This window comes from Phyllostomus discolor, chromosome 1 (assembly GCF_004126475.2).
Source record: "Phyllostomus discolor isolate MPI-MPIP mPhyDis1 chromosome 1, mPhyDis1.pri.v3, whole genome shotgun sequence".
NCBI lineage: Eukaryota > Metazoa > Chordata > Mammalia > Chiroptera > Phyllostomidae > Phyllostomus > Phyllostomus discolor.
The window spans coordinates 34834197-34853048 of NC_040903.2; the positions used below are offsets into that span (position 1 = coordinate 34834197).

The 18852-nt window shown below is 36.2% G+C and overlaps 1 non-coding gene across 1 annotated transcript; it reads right to left on the reverse strand.

Annotated features, from left to right (window-relative positions):
- Positions 1 to 403: 403 nt before the first annotated feature.
- On the reverse strand, positions 404 to 505 carry LOC114493739. Its single transcript, XR_003684339.1, has one exon. It is a non-coding gene; the product is annotated as a small nucleolar RNA U13 (small nucleolar RNA).
- Between the last annotated feature and the right edge of the window lie 18347 nt (positions 506 to 18852).

Consider the following 18852-nt stretch of genomic DNA (forward strand, 5'->3'; position numbering starts at 1 on the left):
GTCGTTCCCTCAGCCTTAGCCTGGTATAGCTTCTGATACCAGGCAGGGCGGTTTCCAACAAAGCGGGAGGGTGGACGCAAGGGACGGAGGTGGGTTTGGTTGGGGTGGAGGGGAGTAGTGGGGAAAAATACACACAACTGTAATTGAACAATAAAATAATTTTTTAAAAGAAGAAGAAAAGGCAGCAGCAATGGAATTGGATGGTTGATATTTGAAAGCTGAAGAACATGCACATCCACCTTCCTTAATGTAAAGGTGGATTTATGATGGATTCCATATGTCAAGGTACAATGATACTGGGATGCAGATTAAGTTAACCAGTTAACCATGTGCAAGCTGAAATCGTCCTAATGATGGAAGGCTTTGTTTGGCAAAGAAGAAATAAACCTTAAAATTTTTTTTTTTTCACATCAGCAGTGCTGATGTCATAACAGGATGTGAGGGGGACACCTCTCACACCAGAGTGTGAGCACCCAATTATCAGGTTTATAAACTACAAAAAGATATGAACCTCATGATTAAGGTATCAAAGAGATAAGAGTAAAATTCCTACTCTGCCACATTTAGATACTACTTTTGGAAATAATCTTTTTAGGTATTGTGAGACAAGAGCCTTAAGACTAGATGGAGATGAAAGATTTTATTTTATGGTTTGTTTTTAACCAGACTTTACTTTCAATCAAAGTTCTACTCCCAGTTAATCTTTTATTAAATCCACAAAATTACACTTTTTCTGTAATCTCTTCCTAAGTTTTGCCTGAACCTGGAAACATTTTTTTAGCATTAATAAGTGATTTATAAATCTCTTTAGTTCACTTGGGTAGTAACCATTAAAGCAGGGTGGCTTATTTCAGTGGAAAATTGGAAAATCTCCTTGCTCTGTTGTCTTGCTTCTTCCCATTTCTTTTGAAGTAAAGAATAATGGAGTAGATTAATCCTGCTCAATTTATAGTACTACATTATTAACCAAAACTGCTTTTTTAAGTCTCTTATAATTATGTCTCAACAAACCACAGATAAATGGTTTTACTATAGCAGACTTATGCTAAGTCAAATTACTGGGAAGGAAAAAAATCTCTGTGCTTTTAATTATAGCACTTCCCATTATTATTAGAAAAGGACATGATTTCTCTAGTGGGTGCCAAGGATATGCAAAGCGTTTTCATTCTTACATTAACAGTATCAGAAAAAGAGAATGCTAAAACTAATCATGAAAGTTTATGAATGGGCCTAAATGAGGTTCCCCATGTGCAAGAATAAGCCCTATGACCACAGATCAGTCAGTTATTTCCCTAATGTGTGTTACTCATTCGGGATCAGTACATATAACTCTGATATAGTTTTTGTTGTTGTTGTTGTTGTTTTAAGTTATCATCACCTGTTAGTGACTTCTGGATGTCAGCTCCTGTCAGAAGGACTAATGCCACCACTAGAAATCTAGAATGGGATATTACAAATTTATTAGGTAAATGTCATTTATAATGGGAACAAAGTTTTGTCCTTTATAATCAGAGAGCTCATTAATAGCCTCTTTTTCCTTAGGCAAAGATATGCTCTTAATCTCTGAATCTCTAGCCTATTAATAATTCTCATGTATGACCAACAGATTCATTTTGTCCTTTGGATTTATTCTTTTATTATGTTTTTTTTTTACTTAGTCTTATTCAATATATGCTTAAAGGTGATATAGTAAACCATTTATATAACTATTTTTGAAAGCACTGCTTCAGATTTTGTTTACATTCTTTTTATTTGTGTGTTGCTAATAACTAAGTGGAATGAAAAAAGAGTTGGAGAACTGAAGAGAATATAAAGGTAAATTTAGAGACTAAACTATTTTTCTTATGTGATAGTAAAAGGTAATGGGAATAAAAAGAAACACTTTGAGTTGATAAATATATGAAATAAAATTTGAATTTCAAACCCGTATAACCAGTGTGGGTCAATTTTGAGTAAAGAAAAGAACAATGCCAAAAATTAAGCCAGAACAACATGCTTAACTCAGGATTGTCCTTGGCAAACCAAATGTAGGTTAACCAGCTTGTGAGCCCCTATACCATCCCATACTGTTCTTTTTAATTGAACTCCCTTTATCTGATGATTAGTGACATTGCGCATCTTTTCATATATCTATTGGCCACCTGTATGCCTGTTTGGGAAAGTGTCTGTTCAGGTCCTCTGCTCATTTTTTAATCGGGTTGTTTGTTTTTTTTGGTGTTGATTTTCTAAGTTCTTTATACATTTTGGATATTAACCCCTTATCAGATGTATTTGCAAATGTGTTCTCCCATTCTGTGTATTTTTATTTTGTTGATGTTTCCCTTTGCAACATTTCATCTCACACCTGTCAGAATGGCTATCATCAATCAATTGACAACCAATGAGTGCTGATGGGGATGTGGAGAAAGTGGAACCCTTTTGCACTGTTGGTGGGAATGCAGACTGTGCAGACTAGCACAGCTACTGTGGTAAGCACAATGGAGATATCTCCAAAAATTAAAAATGGATCTGCCTTTTGACCCAGCAATCCCACTTCTGGTAATAAGTCTGAAGGAGCCCAAAACACTAATTCAGAAGAACATAAGCAACCTATGTTCAGTGCAGTGCTATTTATAATCACCAAGATATGGAAGCTGCCCAAGTTTCCATCAGTAGATGAGTGGATAAAACTATGGAACATTTCACAATGGAATACTACTCAGCTGTAAAAAGAAGAAAATGTTACCCTTTGTGACAGTATGGATGGACCTCTCGAACGTTATGCTAAGTGAAATAAGCCAGCCAGAAAAAGACAAATACCACATGATTTCATTCATATGAGGAATCTAACAAACTGAACTAACATATCAAGTAGAGACAGACTCACAGACAGAGTCACAGACAGATTCATAGAGGCATGGTGACAGCTTTTGGGTGGTTAGGAGGTGGAGGGATTGAGCAAAAAGGAAAAAAGGACTCATGGACATGGACCACAGTGTGGTGATGGTGGGAGTGGGGAGGTGGTTAAAGAGACTAAATAGTAATGGAAAAAATACAATAAAAAATTTTAAGAGCCCTGGCTGGCATGGTTCAGTGTACTAAGTGCTGGCCAGCAAACCAAAGGGTTGTAGGTTCGATTCTTGGTTGGACACATGCCTGGGTTGAGGGCCGAGTTCCCAAATGGGGGTGCATGGGAGGCAGCCACACACCAATCTTTCTCTCCCTCTTTCACCCTCCCATCCTCTCTCTCTAAAAAGAAATAAATACAATTTTTTTAAAAAAATTAAAAAACAACAACAGCAACAACCCAGAAACTCCCTTACCTGTTCTGGTAGACTGAAAGCAACATGAACAATGTGATATTTTTCTCTTTATACCCCATTGTATTTCCTCCAGTATTTTCCTGTAGTGTATCTTCTATAAATCTTTTTGCAATATGTGATGAATGTTGGAAGTTGGTGTCAGCATCCTCTATCACTATGTGACCACTATGGCACTTAGCCAACTGCAATTTCCCATGAAAGAACAGTTTCTGCCATCCTGCCTTTATCCTTTGTATGATAATCCCTTCAGAAATCTTATTACCCTCTAGCACTCTGTTCTAATTTTTTTCTTAAGCTCATTTAAAAACAATATTTCTGTATTTTGTTATCTGTAATTAAATGTATGTTCCACTTGGTTCTCAGTTGTTGAGTGTATAAGGTCCTGTCCCAAATCCTCGCAGTTTACACAAAATCAAATTCTTAGTAATCTCTCTAATACATTTTTAGTTTCTTCTCTCAGCTCTAACAGATTCACTTTACAAAGTAGTTACAAGTGAAGAAATCCTTACTTTTCAATCACGTTTGGACATTTCATGGAATCCTAGAACTTTAGAAGGAAAAAAAAATCACTTAAATATTACTTAAGTTGACCATGTCTTTGAATGCTAAGATCCTGAAAATTAAAATCACTTGCCCTAAATCAAATAGTGATAGAACAGAGTCTAATGTCAATAAATCATATACAGTATATTTTCTATCTGCATATGTAGAATGTAAACATTCCCTAACTGGAAAAAAAGAAGTGTTTTTTTGATAGTGTATTGCCTGCAGTGATGAAAAATTTTACTCTAGTGGTTTAACTAAATAAAAGCTTATGTTTCTTAAATGAGTAAAAGTCTGTAGATAAGTAATATAGTAATGGTTCAGGAGCTTTAAAATGTTAACATTTTAGGTTCCTACTGCCTTTACTGCCTTTCTGCTTTATTGTCCTTAACCTATAGTTTAAGTCTCCTGATTTCTTCATTATCTCAAGAAAGCTACCCAGTTTACAGAATTCCATCTAATTTTTAGTCAGGAAGAAGAAGGAAAAAGTACTAATGAAGGACAGTACCTGTATTTGAAAAACAAATCATTCTCACAAGTCACTAGGAGACTTCTATTCAAATCTCATTGGCCATTCATGGCTGTAAGAAGGATGGGGCATGCTGGCTATTATTTTTTAATTGACAAATTACCACTGGGAAAACAACTCACATGGTTTTTGTAATAAATAAAAAGAATTAGGTGTTCAGTAGACAAATAGCAGTGTCTGCTGCAATTGGCCCAAATGGGAGGGGAATTTGTAAAATTGTTAATGTCTCTGGGAAAGTCAGAGAGTCAAACTAAACCCAGGAGCCAGGAGTGACACCCAAGTAAACTTCAGTGTCATTCTTACAGAAAGACCCTTCCTCCTACTTGACATCAACATTCATCATGAGTGATTTGATCATTGTCTTCTCTGTACCTGCTTTCCTCAAGCATGTAAACCCCAGCATAGTTGACTTGCAACTTATTTTCCTGCAAATGTTCTCTTTTGTACTGATTATCTGTAAAACTTATATCCCTTTTGGTTTTTCTTACTGAATTCAGTCAAACATGGTTTATAATAATTGAAGAATACCTTAAGCTATCTTGATATATTACCACTTTTGCTGTCATTTTTACATCACAAGTCCTTCTACATTCTTATGTAAGAAAATTAGTGATGTGGATGGAGAGTTTAGATTCTCCTATAAGGCATTAATAAAGAGGTGGTACCCGAGGAACAGATTCTTTCCTAAGCTCCTGGAAAGAACATTAAGTAGGGAGTTTACCTATGTCAGATGACTTATCAGCGAGAGAACAGGTGGTTTTAATTTTTGGAATCACAAGTTTTAGATAAACGCCCAAACACTGTAACAACTGTAATGTGAGCTTGGCCAAAAGTCTTCACCCAGTGTTTTAGAGGTGAAATGGGGCAAAGTAAGTCTTTCTCAAAGGGTGGCTCCTAAAATTAGAAACAGCTGTTTATGTGATGACACTCTCTTGAACTGCAGTGGGCCACATGCCCTTTATGTGCTAGATCAATGATTTTCAACATTTTTCATTTCATGGCACACATAAAACTGATTACTGAAATTTTTGGCACACCCCAAAATACATTGCATATTTTCTAATCTGACAAAAAGAAATAGGTATAATTTTGATTAACTTACATAAAATTAACAATAGCAAATACCTATCCTTTCTGTCCAAAGTGACTTTTTAAAATAATTAGGTGCCTATACATGCATGTAAGTATTTCTGGTATAAGAATTAATTAATCAGTTGCAACCTTATTATGCAACATTAAGAATAAGTTGCAAACCTATTATATGACTGTGCACTTGTGGTTCAAGGCAGTGTATTCACACCAGATGGCTGCTGCTGGGTTGGCTGTTTTCATTTTTCTACTTGGCTATCTAAGGAAAAAGAGGTTGGTACCCCTGACTAAATAGTCAGGTATTGCATGTTTCAAAAATTCTTGGGGCACACTGGTTGGAAATAGCTGTGCTAGATGTAGAAGCCCTGAACTTTGTTTTAAACACTTGCATGCTTCCCCCTGCTGCTTCTGCTGAAGTCATTCAACATTTTGGGGTTTCAACTTCTTAATCACATAGAAGGAAGGAAGGGTGTGTTGAGATAGAAACTTAAAAATAAAACATAAAAAAAAGGAGAATCTACTAGTTTCCTTGGAGCTGCATAGAAAAAGTTATTTTCAGTAGGAGAAGAGTAAAAAGCCAAAAGAGTGAAAGAGTTGAAACCAAACATATACCTGGTCAAATAATAGAGATCAAGGACATATACACTGGAAAACACTGAAGGAAGAGATTGAAAAAAGGAAAACTGTAGAACCTTAAAGGGTAGGATTAGTAGCTTTAATATGAGGTCAAAGAAAATGGCAGTAGAACAGGCTAACATCTCCCTTCACTAGACTGTAGGCATGGTTCTTCAAAACGAATTAAAGGTATCTTGTATGTAACTTTCACTTGGCTGCATTCAGTTGAAAGTGACAGAGAAAACAGGGTATTTTTACTGTCTCATTCCGTGGTCTTTGGATGACTTTTCACATTGATTTCTTCGGCATCAATATGCATAATTTATAAAATAGAAGTCATATTTAAAGGGAATGTACTACCATCTTGCCAAATATTTAAACTACCACTCTGTTCTCATTCAAGACAATTTTAAATGCTCAGTATCATTGAAATCTTCTGTTTTCACCTTGGCTCTATTAGATCAAAGTCTAAGTTTCTAGGTCATTAGCCTGTCTTGGGGCCTCAAGTGTATAACCTAATACTTGAGATCCTTTGTCATATTATCATAAAAAATTTTGTTTGGAAAGGGTTGGTTTCTATTCATTGAGAAGACTACAGTGTCAGAATTTGATTTTGAGCTTTGTGATGTTTTTACAGCTTTACAGACAGAAATGAGATATGAGACTAATTTATGTGTCATATGCCATATTTTGTTGAGTTCCTGTGGTATGAAAACCATTAAAAATAGTATATTTTCAAATTTTTATTACCCTTACATAGTGTAGATATTGCCCTTTGGTACCAAGGAAGCTGAGATTCAAAGATAATAAGTAACTTCCCCAAAGTTACATGAAGTGTACATGGTGGGACCAGGATTTAAACCCATGTTGGGGCGACTCCAGTGTTTTTGTAGCTCATGACTATGTTATTCTGCTTATTTTTCCATTTAGAATATCTTTTCCATCAACCACCAAAACTAAAATAACAACAACAAAAATAAAATACTATCAGGAAGGTGTTACCAGTTTTCTTGGAGATAAACATCCCTATTCACATTTCTGATGAAAATACGCCACCAAACAAACAAAAGTCTCACTGTTGTGAAGGCAAATTTAGTTATTGATAGAAATTAGAAAACAGAGTAGGTAAACTTTTATGGTATTCCTGTCTGTTTGTTTCATGAAAGATAACAGAGGTCATCATACCAGTAAAACACTTTTAATTAGGGGTCTTTTAATCTTCAATACTCAGTGATCTATGAACCATTCCAAATTGTATTTAGTTATAAATAAACTTAATTTTCTCAGATTTTGAATCCTTTCAGCTAACTCATGCATGATGAAGAATACCCTTAGATGTTGTTACTGGTATCTAAGGCAGACTAAAGATTCCACTGAATTTTTAATCCATAATTGTTTTTAGTTTTGACTTTTCAAAATTCTCTGAAGAGCTATGACTGCCCCTGATGTAGAGTCTGGTGGTTTGATTAACTAGTTCCACAAAGAGAAAGAAAAAGCGGGAGGTACACTGCTCCATGCCATGTCTCGGAAGCAATTCACATCATAATTGAGGCTACCTGACTTTACCAGTGAACAAGATGCTCAGAAAAGATTTCTCAGACTTTAACACTTCAGAAACTACAGAATAGCTGAAGGCTAGAGTGTCATTAAAATATGAGATTTGTTCAAGTTATTCCCATCCTCCTACTCTGCCCAGCTTAATTGGCACATTGGTCTGTGGATCTGTCATGTGATAAAAGGCCAAATGTCTACTGATTCTCCCAGCCTGACTAGCAAGTTTGAAGGGGCTTTGGAGTTGCTTATAGACAATGAGGTCATTCAGTAAACCTTGCTGTTGCACTTGGCAAAGAAGCAGACTGAGTGCAGGAAAGAATATTTCCACATACATTATTCCAGTTGTCAGACACATTATCAAAAGAGAATTGGAGATGTGGGACCACTGGCTTATGTAATGTCTTTTTAAAATTTTGTTTCCTTTCCCTCCCTGAAGAGCAATTAAGTATAACAATAAAATGCAAACTTTCTTCAATAGGGCAAGGTTTCAGTTTCCAAAACAGAGAGGAAAAGTTTAAAAAGAAGAAAAATATAGTTCTAAAGACAAAATCATATATTCCGAAATCAGTTTTTTTTCTTTTTGTTTGTTTCTTATTGTTTAGCCATGCTAACATTCTCTCAGCTATGGCGGCCTCCCCATTGTGTGTGTTCTGCTATGTTGGCTGTTGAAACTGATGTGGCCGGGTAAACTGTTCTGACCCATAATATCTGCCACAGATGTTTAAGTGATGGTGCCGGACCGGTAAGAAGAATGAAAAGAAGTATATCAAGTGAGATATTAAATAGATCTTTAATCAGGGTTGAAGGCACGTTTCTTGATCAGAATGGACAACAAAGTAAGGACAGGTAGGACTTCTGGAAATACAAAAGGCATCGGAAATATCTCTGGATCCTGAGCTATTTGACCAGTTCTGGAAAAGGTGGTTGGAGCCTGTCATGAGTTCAGGTGATTGAAGGAAAGGATGAACAAATGCCAGTGAAAGACAGTAGGGCTGGATTTGCTAAAGGGACGTTACAATGCCTTTAAATAGCTTTGAGTCAGTCACTCCTCCCATTTCCAGAAACTCATCTTCCTAGTAAGAGAAGTATGTGAACACAGTTGGACATGCAGCTTCCTTTAGAGAAATGGTTAGTTTATCCAACTAAGCTCATATCTTGGTGCCTTCCAAGATTTGTCTTCTAATAACTCCTTTTGCATTTCTTACCTTCCAGTCAAACTGAGTTATTGATTGCTACCTGAACATGTTTGCTGTCTACAACTTTTCTCATGCTGCTCTGTCAGTTAGTACTCCCTTTCTTTCATTGTATTCCATCTGTTGGAAACTGGCTGCTGTGGTGCCTCTTAGCCAAAGCCTGTGCTGGTGTGCCCATCTGAAAGAAATCTCTCTCTCCCTTGAATTCCTCTTATGCTTTTTTATCTCTGTGATGGAATTCATATTTTACTTTATATTATGGTTATCCCCCCTACTTGAGAAAAATCTCCTTGACAGTCCCACCTTTAATGTGAAACTGTATTTTAATAATCTAGTTATAATTTTTATCTTGCCAACAGAAAACAATGCAAGAGTAAAGAATGGAGATTTTTCTAAGATGTTATTTTTGTTTAATTTATTCACACTATAGAAGTTATGTAATTACATTCCGAAATGAGTGTTTGTATAGTAATGATGACATAAGGAGAAGCTCACAAGGAGGGAGGGTGTCTGACAGAAAATGTCATCCTGCGAACATGAAGTAAAACTTCAGTCATTCTTCATTATATGCATTAGTGGATTTATTGGAGAAATATAAGTTGTAAGACATTTGTGTATAAGAAACCACTTGTCCACAAGTAGTTTATACTCAGAAACTATAATATTTGGGGCAACCAGTTAGAGACATAATGAATTTTCTCAGGTTTTTACAACAGCAATGCTTGATATTTATCTGCTCACATACAATGAAATGAAAGCTTATGAAGAGGAAATGACTTGGTAAAGGGCACACAACTAGAAAGTAAGTATAGTCAACCATTTCAAAGCCTGGCTTTAAAAATGCCAAAACTGACACAGGAAATCTCAGTAAGGGATAAAGATAATCAGCTACTGAGGAAGAGGTATAATTCAGCTTCATTTATGAATTGATTACTTGATTCATTCATTTATTTGACAAATATTTTTTAGCCCCATGCTAGCTACTTTTCTAGAGGTTGGGATCTGGCAGTGAAGAAGTAGATATTTGGTCACAGAAGAGCTGCTGAATCTTTAGCTGTCATGTCTACATTCTAGGCAAAAGGAAGGGAAAAGAAAAGACACACATTCTAGTCTTTCTTTTCCCCTTCCTTCCTTCCTTCCTTCCTTCCTTCCTTCCTTCCTTCCTTCCTTCCCTCCTTCCTTTTTAAAAGATTTAATCTTTACTGTATTTTTTTCCATTACCATTTTAAAGGAGTTTTACAAGTTATCATTCTTAAACCTTTTTCTTATAGCATACCCACATGTGCCAGGCAGGTGGAGGGGATGTAGTTTTCAGTTATGTGCATTGATTTTACAACAGTATGTATTTAGGCTTGTATTTGGTGGGATGGGGGTTAAAATAGCTACTTGATGGGCAGGTAGCTGTCTCTGACACTCCCCTCGAAAACCCTCCTACAGACGGCACCCAGAGTGATCTGTCAGCACTGTCTGGCTATTGACAAATTGTTTGAGTCCAGGACCTAGACAGGATTTGTAGCCCATAGCTGGGATGCCAGCCTTCCTTCTCTATTTACTCTCTTCTATCTTCTTTTCCAGTCTCCATGCTCATCATACATTTATCCATTAGAGCATGAACATTCTATTTTACTCACAACTCTCTTTTGGCTCAAGTAAGTTACGCATATTTCAGCATGAATCAAGGACAGGCCAAAATGTTAGGGTAAGTACACAAGAGGTATTAATTACAGCAGAAAGGGAAGTAAAAAAACACAAACAGTAAGAAATACCATATGAATGGAGAAGTCCATTTATGTTAAATTTAAACAACAGCTAAAAGAGAGGAAGTATACATATTTATTTGTTCAAGTCACTAAGAAGAATTAGAGAAGTACTTTGTAATTAATATATTTAACTGGTTTATACATTCTTTAGAAAGGAGGAGATAAAAAAGCTTTCACCATTTATTAAGTAACTCATTATCTTAGGGGAATAATTTTTTTTTTTACTTGAAAAATGGCAAGATTAAAGAAAAGGGTTATTGTTAGAAGTGGATGTCATCATAGCAATATGGGGAACAGGAAATCTGAAAATGGTATCTTCTGGATGTGAAGTTACTATCTTTCAGTAGCTGTTTTACTTTGTTTTGATAAACAGCTGGAAGCACACAGGTTTGAAAGTAAATGTTTAGAAGAAAAAACACAACCCCATAGACGTGATATGTTGATCATTAACAACCAGCTATAGTTTATATTGTATATTTTAAGATGGGTTTAATTAAGTTTGTGGAGCGGTGTTCCTCAGGCCTTGCTAATTAACTAATGAAGCCCCCATCACTCTTAATTGTCTTGAACAGAGATAATTATTACTAAAATGAAATGGTTGCTCCTGAAGGGAAATTCAATGTTTCTTAAAAATAGCAACAATTAGACAAAGTAAACAGATTTGTGTAAGTGACTCACATGAAATAACTAGCTGATCTGATTTTAATTTGATCGAAGAATGAACCATTGACAGAAAAAATGAGGAGTGACGGGAGTCCTGTGGATCTGCGCACATATATAGGAAGTGTACTCATGTAACTATATAATAACACATTTACAATCAAATGCTCAATTGTCTAACTAAATATCTCCTTTCCAATAAAAAAGGGGACATCACCTGGCTTCTGAATAAGCATAAAACTCAAAATAAATGAGAAATAATTGAGAAAAAGTTAAAAACAAACAAAGTAAACCAAATGTGATTATTAAAATATACTTCATACATACTTATGTTCTTGATAGCTATTGGTGACATGGCTGATTCTTCCAGACAACTATAAGAAGGAAATTGGATATTTCCTATAATTTCCTCTGTTTATAAATTTAAGAGCAATTCAGTATTTTAGGAAAAATAAAACTATAATTAATTCTAAAACTGGATATGAATTTCCTTTGAGGGTTCTCATATATGTACTGTGTGCAACCAACTGAATAACATACTCATTGACATATTTTTGTAATATCTCAGAATTAAGTCCCAGTACATACTTATAGGATCACATCAAAGCATGATTTAGTAATCGAGAATTGATTCAATGTGTGTGTATCAACTTTCCACATATTTAGCTTAAATCGGGGGTATATTTTTGAGTACTTGGGGAATGAATAAACTATACCTTCTGAAGACAATCCATCCACAGATATTGGTCCTCTCAATCTATTTATGTCATCAGAGATATTTGACAATAGTGAAAGTGTTCTGATAAGCTATAAATTGACTCTATTAATCATTAGTAGTAAACAAATTAATAGATTTTTATTTGAGTTGTTGTTTACTGATAGTCTAATGTTTTGTTTACTGACTTCTTAAAGGCTCATGTTGAATAGAGAAATAAGCAACCTGATGATTAGCCTTTGTGGAGGAAAAGGTGAGAAAAACAGACCTTTATTAGCTACCAAAGAAAATTTGTCAGCTAAGATATATGTCTTTTTCTGTAGAGTAAAAATTTGGGTGCGGCACACTGATTGTCATGTTATTAATGAATAGTAGCAGTTTTGCAAAATGGGGCTGCAAAGGCTGGTGTTTGAAAGAAACATTCAGTTCAAGGCACTTGTCCTCAGGGTTTTCCCTTTTAATTGGAAAAGCCACATGACCAAAAAGAGACATATACAGCATGCTTCTGGATATTTATAGAGTTAATTGTCTGCTTAAATAAATCTTCCTGATTGTGACTGGCAACTTCCTTCAGATTGTGCATTCTTACAGTCTTTTTCTTTTCCTTTTCTGCCACAAACAAAAGTCATAGAAGGGAATAAAATATATGTAAATGTAGCTGGCTAGATTAATCCAATGTAGCTGGCTAGATTAATCCCAATTTATATAGGTTTGCATTTTAGGATTATAACAGAGAAAAACACAAATCTTGTTGAAGGTCTGAAAAATCTGAATTAGTGAATTATTTTTTATTGTGTTAGAAGAAAGGGGTCATGAAATATATTGTGCTAGTCAGTCAGGTGTCAGAGTGATAATGTGCAACTCACAAAACTTTACTAGTATTTACTCTGCTAGATTCCTGTCCTTCCTGCCCTTCAACCTTGTAAAACCAGTCCATCCACTCCTGTATCTATTCTCACTTTACCAGTGGCCTCTGTGTTAACTTTCTTTACATTTCAGTTTAGGTATAACATTCTAACACTTCGAATACACTTAGGCTGTTATCCTCAACTATCTTGCTTCATATTATTTGTTACTACTGTTACTATTATGTAGATAAGAAACACATTACTGAGTCAAGAACGGTAGCCTAGATATCAAGCAAATAAAATCAGGAACATTTATTGTTATTTTAAATAAATTCTGTGAATAAACAAAGTTTTCACAATGCATCTGTTACCTAGCTCTTACACTGATTGGTCTGGATTAGTGTTGCTAAGGATGTGTTAGGCAGAGCTCACACAGAACATGCATTTTGAATAGAACCAGGTATCACTTGAGCTTCCTCTAAACAAGAGTTAACTGAGAAAAGAAATATCAGTGATGAGTGTGGACAAAATAAAACACTAAACATCCTTTTCACCCCTTTATTACTCTCAGAACATATATAACTTTATGTTTTATAAAGATCTGACTTAGTAGCAATGGCAGAATTATAACCCAAATGTATGAGGGCACTCTTAACATTCATATAATAGAAAATTCCAGGGATAGAACTAAATTCAGGTATTTCTGGATCCAGATACTCAAACACCAAGAACCTGTATCTTGTCTTCCTTGGCTTGGGTTCTTTTTCATGCAGACTGTTCAAAAACGGTTGCAGATATGATCCTAAGAAGCTTGAAGATTCTAGTCAACCAGCTTGGCCATTCCAGTGTATTTATAGTGTTGTACAGGGTGCAGCCAAGAGGAGGGCCCCAAATAGGGATTTGGAATGGGGTCCAGAGCTCAAGGTGTCCAGGAAATATTAGAAAGATATATGGGATGTCCTCACCCCTTCCCCCCACAGGTGTGAGTTGGGGGAAGGGACACATGGAGCAGAAACATGCAGAGCTGTTTTGTACAGCCACAGCTTTGCAGCTAATCCATGGCATGGTCCTTTAACACATCTATAACCTTTAACTGGTTGCATAGATATGTTAAAAAGCTGTGGCCATGCCTTGAACCAGGGGGATGGAAGTGACTTCCACCCAAGATGTAACTGGGGGGCAGCTCCCCCTGGTTATAGCACGTGCATGAGAGCTTGGAGAAGATTGGCTCCATGACATGGGGCCACACCTGCCCAGACTCATGATGGCAGCCCAGTAAACTTGGAATAATACAGGAATGCTGGCAGGTGTAACTGATTGTAGGGAGATTTGGAAATGGGGGTGCACAAAAAGATTGGCGGGGGATTTAAACCCAGATAGGGCAGCCATTGAAGGGAGAAACACGTGGTTTTGCCAGAGGGGGGACCCCCACAACTTTGGTGGGGAGAGGACCATGTGGCTTTGGGGTGCACCCCTTGGCCACATGGCTTAGGAAGCAGAAGATACTTTGCCTGGAAGAAAAAGGGTAAAAGGACTTTTGCTAGTGGGACATGAGAAGGTGCCACGTGACTTTGGATTAACTGGGGTCCAAAGCAGGAGATCCTGACAGCAACACAGCTGATGGTGCCAGGAGCCTGAACCCCAGTGTCTACTTCTTTTCCTGAGATACAGGTACCCAAAATTAGGGCAGAGAGAGAAGGAAGCACTGTGGGTGTCTGTGGGTATCCTACAGGACTCACATATTTTAATGAAGACATTAGGTCACTATTAAGCCTGTATAGCTTTAAAGAAACATTTCCTTTTCTTTTCACAAATCTCTGGCATTGAGAGATGTCTTTCCTGTGGTGGTGGACAATGCGAACCTAGTGGGGGGTCCTTTCAGTAACAGTATATGGTACCCCAACCCTGCTCCCCCACCTTTAGCCCTGTTCTGTAACTGTCATTAAAAAAAAAAGTGCAACCTTGTTTCAACTTCATAACCAAGCCTCAAAGAGAACTAGGAACATGGTTTCTAGTTTTCTAGGATCCACTAGTGGGTCTTGTTGTTGATAATACACCTAGTCTAAGTAACCCCAGCCTTGGCTCTACATTGGAAATCACCTAAAGAGCAATTTTACTACCACTGAAATGCCATATCCCCAAAGGTTCTGGACTGGGTCTCAGCCCAGCCCTGAGGATTTTGAAAAGCTCCCTAAGTGATGCTAATGTGCAGCCAGTTTTGAGAACCACTGGTTTATCTGTTCTGTCACCTCATAATCCTTCAGAAGCAAGTGTCCATTGTCACCGGTAAGTATATCTTGGTAATGATTGTGACTCAGCTTTTCTCTGCCATTAGTTTTCCCTGCTGCTTCTGATTCTGTCAGCTTCTCCCAAGACTTTGCATTCAAAGCTCTAAAAATGAAGATTCTGTCACAGTTTAATATGGAATGCCCTGTTTACACAAATGCATCATATTGAACCTCCTCAGCGTTGGCTCTTTCCCCACAGATCAGGCCTACTGACGACTGGCCTGTGGCTGGGGCACCTGGCTCCTGGTCCAACCAGGTATGAACAAGACTACAGTGGTGCCACACACCTGTCTCAGGTGTTACCTCCTCCTAGCAAATCTGTTTTATCTTCCTACTGATATTTTAAATAAAGTACATTGTACTGTAATTATTTATCAATGCTTTGTTTTCTTCTAAGTAGATTGTAAACTTCTTGAGATAGTGATGTGTTTCCTCACATTTTAGGTGCTCCATGCCCCACCCCCTCAACATGGACACAACCAATGGCCCTTACACTCAGTTGTCTATGCTCAGTAAAATGTGTTCTTTTAAATAAATGTCTATGTAATGTAGCAGCATTTTCACCATGACTGTGGATCACTGGTGAAAAATAAGTATAACAAAACTTTACTATTAAAATTTGTATTAATAAATATTTTTAAACTTGTTAGAGGTAAGCAAAAGATGTCAATCATGTAACCATTGTTATCTTCAATATGCAAGTTTCTTCACCTGGGAGCTCTTGGAAAGGCAAGTTCTTAGGCTCTGTACCAGACCTACTACCTCTCAATGTGCATTTAATGCAATTCTCGGGTGGTTCATATGTGCTTTGAAGTTTCAGAAATACTGATTGAATTTGCTAACCTATCATTGAGGTTAGAGCAACACATTGATATCCAAATGTATTCATAGGTATGTGACTTTCATTATATAGATTTTTAATGACCTGCTCTAATTAAGTGCTATTTTGAATTTGGAGTCTTTTTCAATTTTTCTTTTTCCTTAACTGTGGTGAAATCAATGAAAAGAAAGTAATACTGAGTTTTAACAAATGCAGTAAATTCAGTGTCTATCCAAACTGCTTCATTTAATAAAATTTCTCCTGGTGTTTCTCACCTGCATTTCATAGTTGCCACTTCCATAAAGCTTAAACTGCAAGGCAACATACTTTTGAGGCCCTCATTCCAGTTTAAAAACCTCCAGATTATTTTGCCTATAGATGAATGGCTCCACCCTGGTGCCCTGGCCACCTGGTGACTTTGTATACCCCTACATGGGCCATGTAGGCAAGGTTCAATAGCAGTCATGCCCAAGTCCTGGTGGAAGGCCCTGTGATCCTACCAGAAAAATAGCAAGAATGGCATGCTTTAAGGAGCTTTCACTCACCTTTTCCCATCTACTTCCCTACCTTGAAGAGATGCCATATCATGCCGGAGGCTGCATCAGTCAATATGGAATTGATTCTTGACCATTTGGGACATCTGTTACCTGGCCTCTCCAGGTCAGTGTCACCCTATGGAATCTGGGAAGCTGATACCATGGTGATATTGCTTATACTGTCTGTGTAAGTAATAAGCTGTCACTATCAATTGAGATCCATTGCATCCTAATTGGCATAATCATTGGTAGAATAGCAAGAACAGCCCAGTAGCGGCTGCCAGTTACATCCTGCTTCACAATGCCACCATGTTGAAATGTTATGCATTTTACTATTCAGTTACAAAGTATTGCTAGGAGTGTTTTTCTGCCTTTGTTATTCTTCAGAATAAAAGATAAAGCAGAATTGCCAGGGGGTTTTACATAAAATTATAAAAATTCTGAATATCTTTCTTATTAAGCAGTTCAAAGATTGATTTCAACTTAGACTCAATTAACTTATCAGTAAAAATAATAAAAAAATGGTTCACATAATTCTATGTGTGTTTTTACCTGATATTATTCATCGCAAAATAAGAAAGTGAGGTTTGTTTTAGGCCTCTCCTCCTCATTTTCTTTTTCTCTGTGCATTCCTCTTGGGCATGTCTCCTCTCTGCTTCTTCAACATCAGTTATACAATATTAACATACACACAGCTAACCTAGCTTATGTGTATACCTGCCCCAAAGGTATGGGTAATTTAATGAGACAAAAATCTAAAGCAGAGAAAGTGTAGCACCCTTGGAAAGATGTGAAAATTTGAACAAAATCATTTCTATCATAGCTATTTTTATTTAACATAAGTAGTTTCCTCTTCTGCTTGCCAACACACATTTATATGGTTGTAATCAATGTACATACCATTTATATTCTACTTTTAATTCTTGACATTTCCTACTTCTCCATTTTCCTTGTAATAATGACTAAACACTAAATATCCTTTCATATATGCTTACTCACTCATTTTGTATATTTGGTTATTATAAATAATGGTATGATTAATATCTTTGTTTGACTACGTTTTCTCGTTGTGGCATTGTTTCCTTTGGGCTCATTTATATGGACAGGCAGTCAATGTTAGCTGTGGGAACCAGTCCCTGCCCCTCTCTGACGACATGTATGACCTTGTGAAACCTCATCACACCTGTGAAATGAGGGTCATGTGAAGACATGTACTTCACGTACTACTATACACCTACTTCATTTTATGGAATTTCTAGGAGATGTCACACAGGAAATACTGAAAAACTATTACATATGGCAACATTATTTTTATTACAAAGTGTAAATATTTTATTTTTGAAGGTTATTTTTTTAATTCTATTGTATTTCCATTACCATTTATCCTCCTTATATCCTCTTCCACCTCCACAAATCCCCCAAAGTACAAATATTTTAAAATACCAACTTACTAATTTAAAAGTACACTAAAGTGCTTATTCTATCACTTTAACCACCCCAGCATGGGAAATTATTATTTTAAAACAAACCACATACAACAAGTACATTTTGCCAGTTTAGAACCTATAAATGGTGCTCTATGTGGTTTTAATGACACTTCCTTTAGTGAGTGAGAATAAATTTCTGTACACACGTTTACTATTCTTTTTTTCCTGTGAATTACCATTCATTTGTTATTTTTATTTATTGAGGAGTTGATAATTTTTAAAGTTTAAAAATTCTTTAGCATATTTGATTTCATTAATTTTATTTTTTCTCATTGCACATTTATTCTTTAAATGTTTCAATAAGGCAAGCATTCTCTCTAGTATTCATTTCCTATCTTTCTACAAATTTCTATTGAGTATAATAAAGTCTTAATTTCTATTCTATGATGTTTAACATTTTAAAAGAGATAAGGAAATCAATAGTTATTGTTTTCTGTATGTACTTGAAGGGCTGGCATAGGAAAAAAAACGACCACTGAGCATCAGCTTTGAAGGGATATTCTTTCTTTTTTTTATGTCTTGCTTTTTTTTTACATTTTCTTTTTTAATTGTTCAAGTACAGTTGTCTCTATTTGTCCCCTCCACTACTCCTATCCTCGATATTTTTTCTATTTTTATGTTAACATCAGAGCTATTCAAAGAAAGAATTAGACTTGCTTGTCAATGAAAGTCATCAACCTAAGTTGGACCATCTCTGAACACAAACATTGTATAGGCTACTAAAGTGTTGGGTGATCAATTTGTGTAAATGACCCCTAGCATTTATTCTGACCAAGCAATTCCATGGTGTCTATATATCCTTAATTATGTTATCAGGTCTTACTGGTTAATTTTCTCTCTCATAATGCTATTTCTATCAGTGTATCAATGTACAGTAAGCATTCTGCATTGCTTTGCTTTTTATTTGTTTTCA